Source organism: Balaenoptera ricei, chromosome 11 (genome assembly GCF_028023285.1).
Source record: "Balaenoptera ricei isolate mBalRic1 chromosome 11, mBalRic1.hap2, whole genome shotgun sequence".
Taxonomy (NCBI): Eukaryota; Metazoa; Chordata; class Mammalia; order Artiodactyla; family Balaenopteridae; genus Balaenoptera; species Balaenoptera ricei.
In genome coordinates, this window is record NC_082649.1 from 2,894,459 (window position 1) to 2,915,670 (window position 21,212).

The following is a 21,212-nucleotide window of genomic DNA, read 5'->3' on the forward strand; positions in this document are numbered from 1 at the left end:
TGTCGGTCACGTGACTCGATCCAGACCGAGAGGTGTGTCTCACTGCTACACACACACACACATACACACACACACACACGCACACGCACATCACCGCCTCCAGGTTTTACTCAGACTGCTCCAGTGACTTGCCCATATCAGACCTTCAAAGTTCATCCAAGTTTATCTTTACCTCCCATTTGCCTTGTGAACTGGGAAGAGAAGGTGTTTTCCACAACCTGGAGACCCCCCAACGTGGCGACAGTCAGTAAATGCTGGTAACTGATGGACTCACCACCTAGTCCGCAGGAGGGACCTGAGGGTAGAGGCTGAGGGAGTGGGCAGAGCTGAGTTCTGCCGTCCCCCACAAAGCCCCATTGAGGTCTCCCCCCACTCGCATCCTCCCTGGGCACACACCCCCTCTCCCACTGCCACTGGGCTGAGCAGAACCTCTGCGACTAGAGTGAAGGTGTTTTTATGCATCCAATAACTCTGTCCTAGAAGCAATCAGGTCTTCTTTTCCCTGTTGCCTAGGAGACCTAACTTTGTGAGGCTGCTCTAAAGTTGTGCCAGGTACTCTGGTCACTAAAGAGAAGGAAGCTTTTTCCTGTCCGCAATATTTGTTTGTTAAAGAGACCTGGAACTAGAGAGTAAAAATAACAACTGCCCAAAAGTCACTAATCATTACAGAAATTCCGAGTAAAACACAACTGCCACTTTTTAATCCATTGCATTGATACAGATTTCTAAAAATCTATTAAGAGAAATTATCCAAAATCGGGAAATAAGACCAAAAGGATAGTGCTCCTTTCAACCTCGTATTGAAGCGTTGTTTAAAAGCCCAAGGATTACTTACTTTTCTAGGAGAATGTACTGTTGTTTGATGTTGCTATTTACTATTAATGAAAAGCTGAGTCTCTATAAGGTTATGTACCGACTTGTAGATTTGTGCCTGGTAGAGATGCAAATAATTTTTGTCCCAAAGAAAAGGTAACTTCAAAGGTTATAATGATTTCCCTGTAGGACATGAACCATGTTTATATCTAGCCTAGCAATCTTATTTTAATATAGGTTAAGGACTCTGTAAACCCATTTCCCCCAATGGTCTTTGAATCAGCTTTTTCATCTTACAAATGTCCTCATTAGTTAATGAGGTGAGTAAACTTTTGGCCCATGTGCATGCCATATTTGTAGAAAGATTTGAGAGTCATACGCAACTTTGGAAAATTATACTTGGGCAAGTCTGACAAGAACAGGAATTTTTGCCGGCTTATGGAGAGACACGTATCCTCGCGCACTGATTCGGGGCGTCCGGGTTGGAAAAGGCTCTTTGGAAGGCAGTTTGGCCGTTGTTGTTGAAACTGAAAGTGCACAGCCCTTGTGACCCAACAATTCCTCTTCTAGGAGTAAGTCCAGAGAAACATTTCCACACGGGCACTGAGAGAAATGCGCAGTGTTTGCCACGGTGAGAAAGTGGAAAGGACTTCAGTGGTCATCAAAAGTAGAATGGAATATAGACTGGATGAACAACAAGGTCCTAGTGTGTAGCACGGGGAACTATATTCAATATCCTGGGATAAACCATAATGGAAAAGAATATAAAAAAGAATGTATATATGTGTGTATAACTGAGGCACTTTGCTGTACTGTACTGCAGAAATTAACATTGTAAATCAACTATACTTCAATTAAAAAAATACTTTAAAAAAGTGGAATGAATAAATTAGTGGCACATACATGTGATAGAATACTATACAGCCACAGAAGATGAATCAGTCCTAAAAGTATGGATAGATCTCAAAAACAAAATGTCAGTGGAAAAAAACTGTCAATGAAAATGACTATGGGTACAGCACAGTTATACGGATATATATGACAAAACAATACTAAATGGAAAGATACCTGCCAAATCCATCAAGGTGCCTATGGGGTAGTGAACAAAGTCAAGATGGGAAGATGTCAACAGGGACTTTTGCTTTATCTGTAGTGTTCTTGTACACATTTCTGAATTAAACGGATGCACGTATTACTTGTGTAACGTTTTAAAGGGGTATCTCGGCGCTGTGAGAGTTTGGAAGTAAAGAGCCAGAGTGTGCCCAGTGCTTGACTCTGGGAAGTGGGATTAGGTCCTAGTGAGGTTTTCTTCTCAGGCTTTTTCTGTTACTTAAATATTAGATGATGATGATGATGAAAGAATCTCTGACGTAAGTACTAGAACTTCTGACTTCTGGTCCAGCCCAGCCACCAAGTCCAATGTATCATCTCACACGGCGCGCCTGAACTCTCTTCACCTGGATTTGCCTCTCCACGTATCAGGAATTGAACACAAAAATATAAGAAGCCCATGTCTGCTGTGAGGACAAATAAAATGATAGAGGGCAGGCAGTGTGCCGTTACACCTCTGAGAACCTGTGTTGCATAAACGTCAGGAACAGACACAGAAGAGACGGGTGGTTTCAGGTTGTAAGTCGGGCTGACTGGGTAGCTCGGTGCCTGAGGTTACATAATACAATGTGAAACCGGGGAACAAAGCTCTCTGGGTCACCTGCCTGTCTGCCAAGGTGGGTAGAATTACAAAGGTGTGTCCGAGGAGGGGCCCTGGTTGTAGGCAAGCGCTTGGGAAACCAGATACTTTAATCTGATTCTTAAGAGTAACAAATGGGAATAAAAGAAAGACTTCATGAAATTCAAGGCCTTTACTTTTGAAGGGATGATCATTTTTCTGTTTACTTTTCTTCTGTGGATGTTTTGTTTGGGCTTAGACGATTTTGTAAGCTTTGTCCTTGCTCCCTAACCCTCACAGTTAAGAAAAGAAAGAGCAAAGGTTGGTGGTCACTCCAGCTCACTCTCCGTGTCCCCTTCGTTCTGCATCGGAAAACATGGTAGGAAGCTGGGGGCTCAAGCCAGGAGGTTAGACGGGGGTGGGGAGGCATTCCTGGCCGCAGCGGGGCCCTAACCCCACCGGTTCCACAATTCGTAACCACCCCCACCCCCATGGTACCTCCGCCATATGCAAAGTTGGAGCTAAAACGTCTTTTCCATCACTGCCTGTGCTTGTGATGAGTTGGGTAAACTAGTTACAGGGGCACCGTGATTTTTAAAAATTTTTTATTGGAATATAGTTGATTTACAACGTTGTGTTACTTTCTGCCATACAGCAAAGTGACTCAGTTATACATATACATATATCCACTCTATTTTAGATTCTTTTCCCACATAGGTCATTACATAGTGTTGGGTAGAGTTCCCTGTGCTCTACAATAGGTCCTTATTCGTTATCTGTTTTATATATAGCAGTGTGTATATGTCAATCCCAATCTCCCAATTTATCTCCTCCCGCACCGTAACCATAAGTTTGTCTTCTACATCTGTGACTCTATTTCTCTTTCGCAAATAAGTTCATTTGTACCATTTTTTAAGATTCCACATATAAGCGATATCATACATTTGTCTTTCTCTGTCTGACTTACTTCACTCAGTAGGACAGTCTCTAGGTCCATCCATGTCGCTACAGAAGGCATTAGTTCGTTCCTTCTTATGGCTGAGTCATAATTCGCTTTGAGTTCCGCCCACAGGGAGGCGGGTCAGTGAAGGCTCTGCAAACATAGCTCTTCTTCGTCCCTCTTCAAATGAGGAGCAGCGGTGAGGCCGCAGCGCTGTGAGTGTTTTCGGCACAGTGACCGGTCTGACTCTCATGACAGCCCTCAGGGATGGGGAGGAGAACGGCCCCTGCAGATGAGGAAACGGGGGCTCCAAAAGGGCCTGAAGTGCTCCCAGACCCAGGGCTGGCCCCAGACCCAGGCCTCCCGGCTGATCCCCCAGCCTCCTCCGGCTGTGGTCCAGCCGCACTGGCTTCCTCTGCTGGCTCCAAAACATCTCCCGTGCGGACGGTGGGTTTCAGGCTTGCAGGCCTGGCAGGTCTTACCTGCTGCAACGCCCCCCTGGACTGCGGAGTCCCACATCCTTTAGACCAGTGATTCTCAAGCCCTAATAGGCCTGTGAATCCCCTGGGAGCTTGTGAAAAAGCAGGTCCTGATTCAGTGGCTGGGGCCTGAGAGTCTGCATTTCTGACAAGTTCCCAGGAGGCCCCAGAGCTCATTTTCTGCAGGCCGCTCAGAGTAGCAAGGCTGATTCTAGCCTCAACCAGACAGAGCAAGTCTGGTGTCGGGCCACCCGTTGTCCCATCTCATGGTGTCCTCATCGGTTCATGATTGTAACTAAGTGTTAATTATGTTTTCGTGGCTGGAATGTCATCTCCATGAGGACAGGGGCAATGCCTAACACAGTGGCTGGCACGTGGTAAATGCTCACTAAATACCTGTTGAATGAATAAAGTGAGCGAGGGAAACGAATGACTGAGCCACCCTGTTCCTCCCACCAAAACGACGCCGTCCCCCGATTCCCAGCAATGAGACATGTGGGAGGGTTTCAGAGTCTTATCATCAAATCCATATTTTCCTGGAGACCCAAATCCCAGGCACCAAACCATCTAAAAGGGGTTCATGGTGATCATCTCTTAGGAATGGGATTACAGACTTTCTATTTTCCTTTGTGCACTTTTCACGTTTTCCAAATTTAATGCAATAAGCGAGCATTACTGCAGTAATTCAAAGGAAATTTAAAAGTTCATCTAAGCAGATTCTCTCTTGGTCACTTCTGCTTTATCACCACAGACGCTGAGCTGGCTGTACTGATCAGTCACTGTGTTCAGCGTCTCCGTTTCCAGACTATAAAGTAAGGTTGGGCTGCAGATGACCGCTGCGCCTCACTGGGGCGTGAATTCTCTCTGAATCTGTCTTTTCATCCATGTATTCCTTCTCATCCCTGTTACTTGCAAGGAATCCTAATCTCATATCCGCTGACCTCACCTCTGTGGGCTCTTGCCACCCGGAATACCGTTCCACGATACCCCTTTTCTGAGGATGGAATTTGTTGCTTAAGGCCTGAGGAACAGACTTCCCCGCTGCAGCTGAGGTGTTTACATAAACTTAAGTCACCATTTTTTAACATGATACTGAAAAAACTCAAAGAAAACCCAAGACTGTTTAAGGCTATCTGTCTTAGTCACAGCACGAAATAATCCTGTTGGGAAGGGCTGCTGGAGTTTTACACTTTTCAGTGTAAAATTTTTTTTACATTTACATAGTGTAAAACATTACGTTACAGTAAATAGTGATCACTTACCTGTAGTGAATGTTGGTTGTAAAGTTATTCATGCTCCTGGGGGTAGCGATGTTGTCCTGGATGTATCTGTGTCGGTTGCATCTCACAACCCAGAGTCTAGACTGGTACCCTGGGCACATTGCTTTCTATGAGTGAATGAAAAGGAGACGGAGGTACCTCTGGCTTGTTCAAGAAATCAACGGGGGAGGTTTGGGTCGATGTTCACGTCCTTTGACATCCGCTCACGTCTATATGCCCCAGCCTCCCGTCAATTTTGTGCAACTTACATATCCACTCGCGCCATCGGCCACTTAGCACGAGGTGAGCGAGAATTCCTAGGTAAGAAGACCAAGGGTGAATCCCACTGCCCCTCACTTTATGCAGTAGATGTTTCTGAAAAGATGTGGACTAAGTAAGTGTCTATAAATTTGATTAAAAGGAGCAGAAATTTGTAAAGGGGGGATGTATTTGGCCACTCAGTGTCACCCACATAGAGGGGCTTGATTTGTCCCCAACGGCATTGCTGAGTAGCAAGGACCTACTTTGGGGGGAAATTATATGATTTGGGCCATTTAAGAAAGGAAATATGGGCCAGTCCTGGGGCTCAGCAGGTGTTTGGAGAGGTGGGCATCCTGTCCACAGCAGAGGGCAGGCAGGGGTCCATGAGGCTCCTGAGCCGGTGAGGACAGAATGAGCAACTCCTCACCACCTGCAATCCCACGTGGCGTGGCTTCCACAGGGCAGCGTGTGCCGGCTGCCATTTGTCCTCCAGATTCCCACTTCACTTCGCACCCACCTTCCAGAGCATCCCTACTGCCACGCTCCCGGCCACACCCCCCAGGTGACAGCCTCTTCCTTTCCCCTCTTTCCAAGGCATAAACTCTTTCTCCTGCCCCACTGTGTCCTTCCTTTTGGAATCTCAAGAACATCCTTCTGGGGCGGGAGACCCTTGTTTATTTCCCTTTGCCGTCTCGACATGACAATTCTAGTTCTTCCTGAGGGTGAGTCTAAGGAAATGGGAGGAAATGTCCATCAAGATCATGTTTGAAGTTATCATACACAGGAGTCACAGGTGACCCTCCTTTCTGAGGCAGATTCCCACATCCTGATTTCCTCTTTGGCTTTTGTGGGCATTTGTATTTTCATTCCCACATGGGCTCAGTGCAGGCAAGGCTGTGTTCATAGAGCCTCTGATTTCAGTCTTCTCTCTGACTCTCTGATCAGCCTGGATGTTGACTTCCACGTGGCAGCCCCAGTGACTTCACTCGGTTGTCTGCACATCCCAAGTATTTCAGCTAATTGCCAACTTTCTGCTATCCGTTATCTCAGGACTGTGAGTACCTCACCAATGGGGCTTAAACAGGCACAAAGCATTCAGTGATCTGAAACCAGAAAAAAGGCTCAGGGCAACGGCACAAATGCCCACCTCGCAGCAGTTCAAGGAGTTGACTTTTATAGAAGTAAGTACATTTGCATTAGTTGTTACGATGAATTGTTCTGACACTCACCCAGACAGGAAAATAATGGAAGTTTCTTTTCCCAAGTGCTCCCGAACTCAAACATTCCAAATGACCTGGCCTCAGCTGGCCCAGAGCAGAAGTCATAAGATTGAAAAAATAAGTAAAAATTTTTAAAGAGATGGAGGAACCACTGCTTTCCAAAAACATCCGATTCGGGCCAGTGATTGAAGATGAGCTCAGGATATGTGGAACGTTTGCTTCCTCCTTACTTATTTTTTTTTTTTAAACATCTTTATTGAAGTATAATTGCCTTACAATGGTGTGTTAGCTTCTGCTTTATAACAAAGTGAATCAGTTATACATATACAATATGTTCCCATTTCTCTTCCCTCTTGCATCTCCCTCCCTCCCACCCTCCCCATCCCACCCTTCTAGGTGGTCACAAAGCACCAAGCTGATCTTCCTGTGCTATGCGGCTGCTTCCCACTAGCTATCTATTTTACATTTGGTAGTGTATATATGTCCATGACACTCTCTTACCCTGTCACATCCCTCCTTACTTAAAATTGCTTAAGTTGCTTATATTGACCCTCTGAGTGAGAAGAGAGTGTGTGTGTGGAAAGTTCATGCTTGAGGGACTTTCTCTCCACCATCACCTCCCCAGATATATATACATATATTCTAGAAAACCAGTGCTAGTCTGATGACCAACTCTGGGCTGAGCTGCAGTTTAGAAGGCAAGCAATTGCAGACTGCTCTGTCAAGCTTTGCTCTTTGTTAATAATCTATTTAAAGTTCAGCCCACTGGCACCTCCTTTGAGTCTGATTATACTCGTAACCCTCCAAGTTCAATGTCAGCAGATCCAGATCTGACAGTAAGTGAGGCTGCTTTCTGGGTTTGCTAAGTGTACACGTTTGAAAGACAGACTCCACCCAAAGCAGCTGCCGTGGTGGAGCCCACACTGTCCCTTGCAGGATGGTGTTATTAAAGGCCGTCTCCCTGGGAGAACTGGTCTACCTGCGTGGCGGTATGGACCTGTTCCAGGCAAATGGCCAAGGTCTGTGTGATCTCCACATACTTCACCCCCGTAACCATGACCTCCTAGAGTTAGGCACTGTCTAGTCTTCAATGACAATAGCTCTTGGTGACTAATTTTGCTGCTTTTGGTCGCTTTCAGGGAAACGGGTTTTGACATGTAGTCAGTATCTTTCAAATTGAGAGCAAATGGAATTGAGGAGACTCTTTTCCAATTTATCGCAACAATTTAAAGTCCCATGTTAGAAAAATGCAATTCTTCCTGGAATACAAACGCATACCAAGGGTTCAATTACTTATTATAACCACTTCATTCCAAAAAGTGTTCGAAGTGGCTTCCAAAACAACACATAAAAGAATGAAATTGACAGCTAAGGATTTGGGGCAGAAACCGAGCATACCTAAATCACCTCATTTTCCCATTGCTCTGGCTGTTCATTTCACCCCAAGAGGCATAAGAAATGAGGAAGGATGACCATCCGGGGAAAATGACATGGAATCTGGGAATACCCTGTTTAAGTCATAGGCTCACAGGAAAACAAATAGGCCTAAAGTGTGTTATTTAGACCATTTTTTACACCGTTTAACTGTTATATGCAAATCTAGAATTAAAAGCATTTTAATAAGGTGGGTAAAAATATTTACACATATTCGAAATGATCACGCATTAGATGCTCCATCGTACAGGACGCTTGCACCGTCCACCTTCTTCTGCCTGCAAGGTTTGTTCCTTAATAGCTGAACTTTTCCTCTGAATTGGCTCCCAGCTGGGAGCAACAGTCAGTGTTTTCAAACAAAAGGCACTTCCAGGAACTCTTAAGTCAAAGAACTGGTCCAGAATTCTTTCAGTTGTGGGGAGTGGGCAGGAGGGAACTTTTCTGTCTCCTCTGGATCCAGTACTTGGTGGTCCCCTGCTTCTTTAGTGAAACAACAAAATGGCCGGAAAACACTTTAAAAAATGTTTCTATGACAACGTGGTATGAATGAGCACACTTCCTAAGGAAATGAAACTCCTAAAAGTTTCTGTGACTTTATTGGTGATCTCAAGAGAAGGCTTTTTTTGTTTGGTTGGTTTTTTGTTTTTTTCTTTTCAGTTCACTGATTACAAATCCAGGTTCAAAACTTATGACTCTTTACCCAATTAAGCAGTTATTTTTTTTACGTGTCATTTTTTTCACGCCTCTAATTTAATTTTTTTAAATATTCATCAACACAATCTCTCTTTCCTTGTAAAAGTCCCTCTTTGTCACATGTCCATCTATTTTCACCACTCACTCCTTCACTGATTCAACAGATTTTTTATTGCCGGGTCATGAATCTAGTGAGAACAGCACCAAAATTAGCAGGAATTTGTCTGAACTTTTGGTGCTTCTTCAGAAAAGGTAAACAATCCCTCTGGATCTTGAGAAGTAACCAGGTGGTCTGGGTTTTCCTTTATGTTTTTCATTTTTATTTATTTATTTATTTTAAAATTTTCTTGAAATGTAGTTGATTTACAATGTGTTAATTTCTGCTGTACAGCGAAGTGACTCAGTTATACATATATATGTATATTCTTTTTCATATTCTTTTCCATTATGGTTTATCACAGGATATTGAATATAGTTCCCCGTGCTATACAGTAGGACCTTGTTGTTTATCCATCTTATATATACTAGTTTGCATCTGCTAATCACAAACTCCCAGTCCTTGCCTCCCCCAGCCCCACCCCCTTGGCAACCACAAGTCTGTTCTCTATGTCTGTGAGTCTTCCTTTATGTTTTTTTAATTTAGATTTGTTAGCCCAAGAGATCAGGAATTCCTGGCTCTTGAGGACTGGGAGAGAGGGAAGATGATATTCCAGAAGCTGGTCAGGTACCTCTGATGAGTTCATCTATCAATTTTTAATGCCACCAGGGTTTAATTTCAAAGTGGAAGAAATTTGTGGCAGACTGGAAGCAGTAGCTGCCGCATCACTGACTGTAATCGGTGTGAGCTCTTTAGAGCCCTGTTTCATTTTTAGTAGATGGTCGTGCTGTCTATTCCTTTTCTAGAATGCACCCTGGAGATAAGGCTTGGGGTATTTGCTGCACACCCAGACATCAGACCATTCATTTCTGCACCAATTTTTCTCCCCCATTTTAAGGGACCTTTCTCTGTGGTAATGAGCTCACTTACAGATTGATATCTCTAGGGGCCCCTGTGTGGGACCTGTGTAGTAAATTTAGAGCAGCGCATTCAATTTGTCATAGCAAATACCTCCTGTTCTCTTTATAAAATTCACATACACATGTCTTGTCCTGGATTTAGTTAGCTTGTTGACTAGGAGAAACACTCATCAAGGAGAGAAGCTATGGATATGTCACTTTATGAACAGGAATGTCCCAAACTTCCAATTTCAATCTTCCGATGAAAAGAATGATCACCGCATGGTAAACTTTTGCTGTAAGAGTTTTGCTGAAATGCACCACTAATTTTCAGCAGTCAAGAGCATTGTGTCTGAAAGAAAGGAAGAGATAGGAAAACACAGTCAGCTCTCACAATAGATTGAGAGTAACCGTGCGAACGACGAGGATAAAGATGAAAATAGCCGTCTCCTTCTTTCCCCCTTTTCACCCTAGTGTGCCGTTTGTTTGCATCTTCAGTGCCAGGCGGGGGTCTTTCCCAGGTGCCTCCCCAGAGCCAGCCGTCCATGTTCTGCACAGCCAGGCGTCCCCTCAGGGGGACAGTTCTGGAGCAGCCACACCTTCTCTTTAAGGAACACAAAGACCTCGAGATTGCTTTCTTTCTATTTTGCATCACTTCCCTGACTAATACAGACACACTGTATTTGCATAACATATTTTTGGTCCGCATGGGACCCCACCTCCGGCTTCCTGAATATGCATTTTACTCTGTGCAATGTCTGAATGTTGCACCTCTGATCTCATTACCAGCCTGTGTGCTTCCGCTGAGTTTTTCTCCAGGCTTTAGAACCGCACCTCCAATTTGTAAGCTGAGCTAATGATTACATTTTCATCTCTGAAAGATGTTAAATGAAAGCATGCCTTGTGGGGAGAATAAATCAAAGATCTCAGCATGAGTGGCCCCCTACCCCCAGCCCAATGTCTCTGCTTGCTCAGTGGAGGCTGGAGAATAACCTCCCCTTTCTCTCGAACATTCATCTTCGCCCAGAGAACCTTGCAGGAACTACGCTCTTAATGCAGCATTGTTTAGCCCCCTTCACCGAGACGCTCTCATTTGATCAGCCCAGAGAATAACCATTTCGCAGCCTTGGAGACAGAGTTCAGTGATTGAAGTGCCAGCCGACTGAAATGGCATGGGACCCCAGATAGCTGGGATCGATGAAGAAACCGTCCATCCCTAAAAGAATAGGACAACAGACAGGTTGCAGTTGCAAAAACTACAATCAGAATTTCGCTGAAGTAGGTCAAAGGCAGAGCCAAAATCCCTCTTCCAAGTCATTTCCATTTCTTTGCGTTCTCACTTAGGGTTAGCTGCTTTGGGGCCAAATGCTTTGCCCCAATGATTTCGTTTAACCCTTAGCACAATCCTTGGAGGTTGATTTTTTTTTTTTTTTATCCTCATTATACAGATGAGGAGCCAGAGGCAAATGAGTTTCTCTAGGTTCCATGGAAAGGGACAGATCAGAGTAAAGTCACTGGGTCTGTGGGTTTGCAGTAATGTGCAGGTTCAACTGTCACCCAATCCTGGGTCTATCCATCCCCTCAGTGTCTTCAGGCCGGTTTTCTAAGACCTTCCAGGGCAAGACCACACTCACATCAAACCTCCTTCTGTCAACTATGTGCTTTGCCAGCTGACACTTCCTTTTATGGCTTTTTTTTGCCTCGGGACCTGCTTTCTGACAAGATGGGCGTTTTCTACACCAGGCTCATCACCAGAATCGTCTGGGGTGCTTATTAAAAATAGAAGTGCCCCCCCAAAAAATAGAGGTGCCCCAGCATCTCTTGGAGACTCTGATTCATGGAGCCGGGGGTGGGCAGGGGCCCAGAAGTTTCTTTGTGTAATTCTGATAAATAAGCAAGTTGGGGAAGAGATGCCATTTCCCCAAAGTTTTTGACCCATACACCCCTTTCATGTAATATATAATCTGAAAATTCCTTCAAAATTAAAAAAGTCCTTCAAAATTAAAAAAAATTTTTACATGATGTTAGCCAAAAGTCATTTTAATTTTAGTATCTTATTTCAGATCAATATATCAAAGGATGTCATAAAGTATTTCTAATGTAATATTAATGATGATCATAATTTGTAAGATGCATTTTTACTTTTTCTCCCTTCACGAGTGGCTTGTGATATGTAACATACTGTAATTTTATACCAAAAAAACACACAGTTTTTGGCAAACCAATGATTAAATGATTTTTATATTGTGTTTGGTTTGGGCAAACAACAAATATTACAATGCAGCTTGAAATTTAACCACGTTAAGGGCATCAAAAGTGGACCATGGACTTAATTTTTAAAGAATTTTCATATTTTGTTTCAATATGATAAGATAAGGGAGAGGGTGTTTCTTTTGTTAAACTTTAATTTCAATAAATGGAAAAGTAATTGGATACAATGATTACTGTTTTTTCTCTTTTAGACAATGGTTTGGAGATACTGAACTGACATCCTGTAAGAATTTCAATTTATTGAACATAACTGGTAAAATTTTGGAAGCTTATGTGAGGAATGATTGTTATTTTCTTCATAAACTTGGATTTAAATGTCCGTATTCCAAATGCTTTGTTGATTTCACCAATGGCCCATTGCGGGCATGAATCACACAGTGTAAAACTAAGATGAAAAGTCACGTAAATGCTGTCAGGAGAGGCAGCGCGGCCAGCTGTTCTCAGCGAACTGGGTGACAAAGTCCCATCCCTCCTCCACACCCGCCACGGGGCCTCCCTCCTGAGTTCTCAGAGCCGCAAGCTGCCCAGTAGTAAAGGGGAAATCTCTGAATAGCTGTTTGGTTCATTTATGATTTTAAAAGGAAAGTAGCAGCAGGTGCTGGCAGCACCTGCATGACGTGACCCTCTGGAACAGGTTCAGAGATGCTCCTGGGACCGGGAAGGGGTCGGGAGGCTCTGCGGCTCCTGGTACCTCAGCGAGGTTCTCAGTCCCGACCGCCCATCAGAGTCATCGGGGCAACTTTTAAAAAAGGGATGCCCAGGCCCAGCGCAGCCCGTTAACCAGACTCTTTGGTGGAAGCTTCCAGTGTCAGGATCAATCTCTGCAGGTGATTCTAACGTGTGGTCGTGAGCCAGCAGCCCAAGGGGCTGAATCGGACACTGTGACAGGCTTAGCGGGGGAAGGAGTTTGGGGGCAATTAGGCCTAAGGCCTGAAACCCCATCAGGATCCTGGCCTTCTCCCCGATGCTCCGTGTCTTCAAGGGAGTCCACAGTGGCTTAAGGAAAGCGCACACACCCAAAAAAGCATTCTGCCTGAAGGATTTTGAAACTTGCCTGCAAGTTACTGTGAAAGCTGACACCTTTGCAAATGCAGGTTTTGGAGGCCACGCCCACATCACTGTCACCACCACCCCCGCCAGTACAGAGCGCTCCCCAGGTCCTGCCTGAGGACAGTGCCTTACAGGAGACGCAAGCTGCACCCACACGCGTTCCTGAGCGCTGGCTCTGTGCCCGGCCTCACACTGACCACTGACAACACGCAGGCGAAGCTGCGGCCCTGCCCCAAGGGACTCCATCCAGTCGGGGACAGAGGCGCAGATCAGGGGTTACAGCCGCCGTGCTGAGAGCCGAGACGGGGGGTGCCGACGGCATCCTCACCCCTGCCACCGTCCCAGAGGTGACAAGGTGCGGAGCCGGCATTTGCGCAATTTCACCTTCTTTGTACATTCAGATATATTCTATAGAAACCTATAGAATACATTAAAGTATCTATAACACATCTATTTCGTGCATGTCTGTGTATGTGGACCTGTGTGGGTGTGTATATATACAGCTTTTGTTGTTGTCTACAGAACAGACGAACAACCGCAAAGTATTCCATGGAAAACTTCCTTCCACTGCAAGTAATGGGCTTATTTCAAATGGTGCCTAAACGTGTCATCTTTGGACCGGGGGCTCGTGGGAGAAGAGGCTGGGTAAGTGGGTTGGAGCTAACGTGGGAGCTTTGCGTGCCAGGCTGGGCATTGTTTGGAGGTGTTATTCTGAATGTTATGAAGAGCAGTGTGTGCACGCATGTGTGTACACGTGCGCTAGGGGAGGGTGGTTGTGTATGGGTGTGTCGGGTGTATGTCGTGTGGGTGAGTGTGTGTACACGTGCGCTGGGGGAGGGTGGTTGTGTATGTGTGTGTCGGGTGTATGTCGTGTGGGTGAGTGTGTGTACACGTGCGCTGGGGGAGGGTGGTTGTGTATGGGTGTGTCAGGTGTATGTCGTGTGGGTGAGTGTGTGTACACGTGCGCTGGGGGAGGGTGGTTGTGTATGGGCGTGTCGGGTGTATGTTGTGTGGGTGTGTGTACACGTGCGCTGGGGGAGGGTGGTTGTGTATGGGCGTGTCAGGTGTATGTCGTGTGGGTGTGTGTGTGTACACGTGCGCTGGGGGAGGGTGGTTGTGTATGGGTGTGTCAGGTGTATGTCATGTGGGTGAGTGTGTGTACACGTGCGCTGGGGGAGGGTGGTTGTGTATGGGCGTGTCGGGTGTATGTTGTGTGGGTGAGTGTGTGTACACGTGCGCTGGGGGAGGGTGGTTGTGTATGTGTGTGTCAGGTGTATGTCGTGTGGGTGAGTGTGTGTACACGTGCGCTGGGGGAGGGTGGTTGTGTATGGGTGTGTCGGGTGTATGTGGTGTGGGTGAGTGTGTGTACACGTGCGCTGGGGGAGGGTGGAAGTGTATGGGTGTGTCGGGTGTATGTGGTGTGGGTGAGTGTGTGTACACATGCGCTGGGGGAGGGTGGTTGTGTATGTGTGTGTCAGGTGTATGTCGTGTGGGTGAGTGTGTGTACACGTGCGCTGGGGGAGGGTGGTTGTGTATGGGCGTGTCGGGTGTATGTTGTGTGGGTGTGTGTACACGTGCGCTGGGGGAGGGTGGTTGTGTATGGGTGTGTCGGGTGTATGTTGTGTGGGTGTGTGTACACATGCGCTGGGGGAGGGTGGAAGTGTATGTGTGTGTCGGGTGTATGTCGTGTGGGTGAGTGTGTGTGCACGTGCGCTGGGGGAGGGTGGTTGTGTATGAGTGTGTCGGGTGTATGTCGTGTGGGTGAGTGGCGTGTGGTGTGTGTGTGTGCATGCCCAGGCACGTGTGTTGAGAGCATGTGTGACATGAGCAGACCTATCCTGGGGGACCCCCGGCAGCAGCTGTGCTCTACGCTATTGGGGGACAGTCTCTGGTGGGGCAGGGCGGGCAGGTAGGAGTCCGTTGAGTCAGAAAGTCCCCTTGGAAACAGAAGGAAAGGGGCGGGAGAGGGAACGTGGAAAAGGGACTGATGTCAGGTTTGGCACCGACCAGACGCGGGGCCTGGGGGAGGGTAGTAGGGCCGTGAGCCGTGCTCCTGCCTGATGGTACCTCTGATGGGGGAGGGGCACCCGAGGGGATGGGAGAGCCCCTGAGCTCAGGTGGGGCTTGGTTGAGTCTGAGATGCCGAACTTTCGGCTCAAGGGAAATTGGAGCTCCGGACACTAGTTCAGACATCGTCTAAGAGAGAGGACAGGACGGGGAGGGAAACGCGAGGAGCAGGAGGGGCCTGAGGGGTCGCTGCCCAGGGCAGCGGGTCCGGCTCTGGGGCCCCGTCGGGCCAGCTCACTGTCCTTTGGATGTGATGGAGGGAGCAGTGAGGCCCCTGAACCGGCCGAGAAAGTAAGGGAAGGTGCCGAGCTGCCGAGCTGCCCTGAAGACCCCCAGGACAGCAGGGGCTGCGGGTCAGCGCCAGCGGGGCCTGCTGGGGTTTCTCCGGCTCTGTGCCTCGGGGGGACCCACATCAGGGCCCTCGAGGTGCCCCCCCAGCAGCAGCTTCCCTCAAGGGCCTGGGGGTGATGGCCCTGATGCCCTGAGGGCCGCCCCTCTTCTCCGGAGGGGTGCGCTCTGCTGATTGATTCAACACAGAATTCGGGGGACGGCCTCCTTTGTCAGCTCTTTTCTCCTCCAAGTAAATAGATCAGTAAGTGACATTGCCAGCAGGGCAGGAAGAAAGCTTCCTCAGCCTCCCAGCCTCCCGTAGGACCCCCTCCACCACGGAAAGCTGGTCGGGAAAGCGGCTTTGGGGGTTTGCTTCATTTTCCCGTCACCAACATGTAATTTTCATGCAGCAGCTTGAAGTTCCTTCTAAGAGAACAGAATGAGGTGGAGTCAGCAAGACGTGTGAGTACACGCAGCTCGACGCTGCCAGACATGGGGGTGGGAGGGCAGGGGGAGCCGCCAAAGCCTCAGGAAGCTCGTCCTGCCCAGGCCGCCCACTTGGCACGAAAACAGAGCCTTTCTGTACCAGAAAGGGTGTCTGAGTCTGAGTTAACCCAGTTCAGCCGACTTTCATCCCTCACTCATAACTGAAATCGGTGTCTGTGTTTGAAACCATATTCACGTTAACTTATTATTTCTATACGCCATCCAGGCATGAACCTCTCGTGGCCTCACAGTGAGTGTGTGTATATAAGTGTGTATGTGAGTGTGTGTGTGTGTCTAGGTGTGTGTGTGAGTGTGTGTGAGACACTTTATCTCTCACACTGCCCACAGCTCTGGACACCAGCAGCCCCGTCCTGCTGGACGAGCTGAGCTTTGGGTACCAGTACAAGGCCTAGGACTGCGTCCCCCGGTGGGTGTGGAGTGGGTCCTCGGGTACGACGTTCCCCTCACTCCAGCCATGGTTTCCAGCCCCTAATCGCCTCTGCCCTGGAAAACGTGCTGTGCAAGGCAGTATTGCAGTATCTGACAAATTGCACTAATTTGTGTCTTAATTAATCCTGTAAACCACCTTTACGGTTCTTGCCTCCCATCCTGCATGTCCAAACCAGCCTGAGGTTACTCCGGGTGTCTGCATTTGACGGTAAACAGCGATGGCTCTCCTTCTTAAAATGCTAAGTATGCATCATTTTTGTGCTCACCACGTTGATACGACCTGAAGTGCACTGCGGCGATGGAGCTGCCGCTCTGCAGGGTCCGCTCAGGCGGGACAAGCCTGCCCTTGGCCGAGCGGTGAGCTCCCTCCAACGCTTGGTCGTTCCGGTTCCAGCCGGCAGTTGTCACAAACCATCCGTCCTAGGTGCATGTTCACCAGGAAGCTTTCCAAAGCCCTGTGTGATTCACCCCACTGGCACAGAGCCAAGAGCACTTCCGTGCCAGGAGGCTGCCACCCCCTGTTTGCTTATTGCCAGGGTGGTCTCACTTCTGCATGGCGGGTGAGCATCTGAAACTCATCTGCCGGGGCCCAGGGCTCCGCTGGGTCGTGGTGGAAGGGCCCTGAGAGGCTCAGGCCAGCGTACTCTGCACCTGTGGATCTCCTAGCTGTCATTATTTTCTCTTCTGTTTGTTCTTACCTGAAACCATCAACACAAATGGAACTTTTACCGCAAAATATACCACAACATGCAAGGCAGGGGCACCCAAGGGTCAGCTTGGGCGTGGGCTGAGGAGGGTTCCAGAGGCTCTCAGCTGTGCCGGGTGACCCCTTAGATGCAGCTCATGGAGAGATCTGGGGGTGCTGGGGGGGGGGCCAGGGAGGCCAGAGCACCAAGGGGGCCCACGGCTAATTACCCGCCAGTCTGGAAGCTTTGCAATGTATAGCAGTCTCTGTGGCCTTCCTGGAACGTGGTGGGAAACTTCCGCATTGATGTTAACCAAGCTTCTGTCCCCTTCACTCCCTGACCCCTTCCCATCTAAGATGTCTTCCAAGCAACTGAATTGATCCAGGAGCTCTGCACAGAGATAGAAGGTGCAAATATGAATGAACACGCCCTCACCTGCACGCACAGGTAAGTGGAGGGGCAGGACTCACTCACACAGCACGAGCTGACCAGGGGCCAAGGTCGCTGGGTCGTGTTTTACAGCTGTTGAGAATGACGCTGCTGTGAACTCTGGTGCACAAATACCTACTCAAGACGCTGCTTCCACTTCTTTGGGACACATATGCCTGGAAGTGGAATTGCTGGATCATACGGGAATTCTTTGCTTATTTTTTAAGGAACCTCCATACCGTTATCCCAAGTGGCTGCACCATTTTCTGTCCCAACCAGCAGTGCACAAGGGTCACAATTTCTCCAAATCCTCACCAACACAAGTTATTTTCTGGTTTTTGATTGTGGACATCCTAACAGGTGTGAGGTGGTATCTCGTTGTGGCTTTGATTTGCATTATCCTGATAACTAGTACAGAGACTTTTAAACTCCACCCACTTTATTTATTAATTTACTAGGGCACAGAAGAGTTGGAAGAGTAGCTGCAGCACCCAGACTCAGTTACTGAGTACAAGTCGCAGCCCCTATGACACCTGGCCCCTGAACACCTCAGCAGGGGTCGTTCTGAGGCTTTGAACCTTGGCCTGTTGGTTTGTTCCAAACAGCGATGCAGTCTCAGGTCCCGTGGATCAGGTTTGAGCATCACTTCCAGGTAGAACTGCTGTTCTTGACCCAGTTGGAGTTTCTGCACAAGCAACTTCCGATTTTCTAATAAACTGTAAACTGTCACTGGTGCCTTGCCTTGGGGGGTCCCCCAACGGATCTGAGCGGTGCAACTCATGCTATCACGTCCCCCCTCCCCACCCCCCAAGAAACTTCCGAAGGACTCCATCTGGCGTTCAGCATCTTTACGTTTGTTCTTCTTGTAAATATGTTCTGCAGTGAAATTAAGGTTAGGCTTTCTGATCACGTGATCCTTCCCGACTCCCGCCGTCATCCGTCCTTTCTGGATTAGTGACATGTAGGCATTTCCATGTTCTCCTGGAGCTGAATCATGGCGGCCGGATTCTCGCTGTTGTGTGGCTGGCCCAGCTCCCAGGGCCCGGCGTGCTCCGTGGCCAAGTCTGTGAAAGCCACGCAGGAACCTGCTAGAGATAACGAGAACCGGCAGTGGCAGCCCCCCCCCCTCCCCGTTTTGGTGGAAGGGTCCTCACGGGGCTCATCCTCAGGGTTAGGGGCAAACAAGGCGCATTTCGTTCTCGATAGCTGAGCCAGGGATTCTGAATGTTCTGTCTTTCTCATGGGCGGTGTCCTTTGGGTCTGAGTCACGATTAGGGACGCTCAGGTGACCAGGTCTATGGATCTGCAATTCTGGCTGCACATTAGAATCCCCTTGGAGCTTTTTTTTTTTTTTTTTTTTTACAGAATTATTTCACACTACCGGGCAGTTTTTTGTTTTTTTTTTTAATTTTATTTTTGGCTGTGTTGGGTCTTCATTTCTGTGCGAGGGCTTTCTCCAGTTGTGGCAAGTGGGGGCCACTCTTCATCGCCGTGCGCGGGCCTCTCACTATCGCGGCCTCTCTTGTTGCGGAGCACAGGCTCCAGACACGCAGGCTCAGTAGTTGTGGCTCATGGGCCTAGTTGCTCCGCGGCATGTGGGATCTTCCCGGACCAGGGCGCGAACCCGTGTCCCCTGCATTGGCAGGCGGACTCCCAACCACTGCGCCACCAGGGAAGCCCCCCGCCTTGGAGCTTTTAAAGATCCCCGTGCCCGGGCTCTATCCCTTACCAAAGAAATCAGAATCTCTGGGCATCGGTGCTTTTTACAGACACTCCCCAGGTGACACCAGTGAGCAGCCATGCTTGAGAATCAGCTTCTAAACTTGAATGAACATGCAAATCACCAGGGCATCCTACTAAAGATGCAAATTCTGAAGAGTAGGTCTGTGAGGGGCCTGGGATCCTGCATTTCTGGCCTGCTCTCCAGTGATACAATTCTGCTGGTCCACACTTTGAATAGCGAGTCTGAAACAGGGCTTGGCAAAGCGTGGCTCAGAGGCCAGATGCTTTTTTTAAAAAAATGTTTTGGCTGCGTCAGGTCTTAGTTGTGGCACGTGGGATCTTCGTTGTGGTCCACGGGGTATTTCGTTATGGCGCGCGGGCTTCTCTCTAGCTGTGGCGTGCAGGTTTTTTCTCTCTAGTTGTGGCATGCAGGCTTCAGGGCACATGGGCTCTGTAGTTTGCAGCACCCGGGCTCTCTAGTTGAGGCTCACGGGCTTAGTTGCCCTGCCGCATGTGGGATCTTAGTTCCCTGACGAGGCATCGAACCCACGCGTTCCCTGCATTGTAAGGCAGATTCTTTACCACTGGACCACCAGGGAAGTCCCTCAGATGCCTATTTTTGTAAATAGGTTTACTGGGGCACAGCCATGCCCAGCTGGGTAGTTATAACAGACCATATGACCTGAAAGCCTAAAATATTTACTATCTGGCTCTCTACAGAAAAAGCATGGCAACCCCTGGTTTAAAGCGTGCTAATTAATGCTGGTATATCTGTTATGAACTCAATGACCCAGGCTGTAGGTCATGATCATTATAAGATGATGGTGACTCAGAGGGTCTCCCTCCCTCAGAGGGGCAAGGTACATTTTTAAGTCGCAGTAATTATTAGATCGTCTGACCTCCTTTTGAAGCTTTCAGATTTGGTTTACAATTGTGGAAGTGAAAATTGTTTTTTTGTGCAGAGAATGTACTAAAAAAAAAAGAGAGAGAGAGGAAGGATAATTTATACTCCTCTGAAAGTTCTTTGGCTAATGTCTTAGCTGTGCAGCCTATTGTCCATAAAATTCTAATGAATTATTGTCACTTAAAAGTTTTCTACCATTTAAAAATTATACAAGTAATATATGTTTGTTGAGAAAACATGAACATATGGTACTCACAATCTGAACATCCAGAAATAACCACTAAAATGTTTGAATATACTCTTCAGGCCATTTCTGTACATACATATACCACATGCCACAGTATAAACAGTCTCTGGTGTCAGTTTTCTCATCTCTAAAGTGCGGAGAATAATAATACTTCTCCAAGGGGTTGTTGATGGGACTAAATGAGATCATGTGTGTGAAGTGCTGAGCTCTCGTTAATAGCTCAGTATACGTTAAGTTTAGAAATGGGGTTCTACTGTTTTATAAACTACCCCCAGGGTTTTGGGGCCAGTCATAAAATCGGTACATGCCACTTTCATCATTCTCTTCTGGAAAGAGCCTGGTCGCAGGAGCACACCTTCCTCCGGGGGATTGCCAGGACGTGCAGTGCAGCTGGGCAGGCACCCAGCTTGAAACCAGGGCCTCGGGGTGTGGGTGAGGGGTTCAGGTGGAAAGCTCATCTCTGCCACAATAGGCTTCACCCCATTTTTCTATGAGAGTATGTTCATCTTTCGCTATTTGATGCATGTGAGTTCTTCATAAATTAATGATAGGAATTTTATGACACACATATATTGCAGAATTTTTCTTTGCTACCCTTTTTCACTTTTAATTGTGTTTATGGGGTTTTCTATTTTAAAAATTAATTTAGTAATGTATGCACATATGGACATTGTAGAAAATTTTGAAAATAACCAAAAGAATGAATTGAAAATTAAAAATTGCTCAGAATTCCACAACTATAGATAACAACTGTTAACACCTTGATTTAGTTGATGTGTGTGTGTATTTGTGTGTGTGTATGTGTG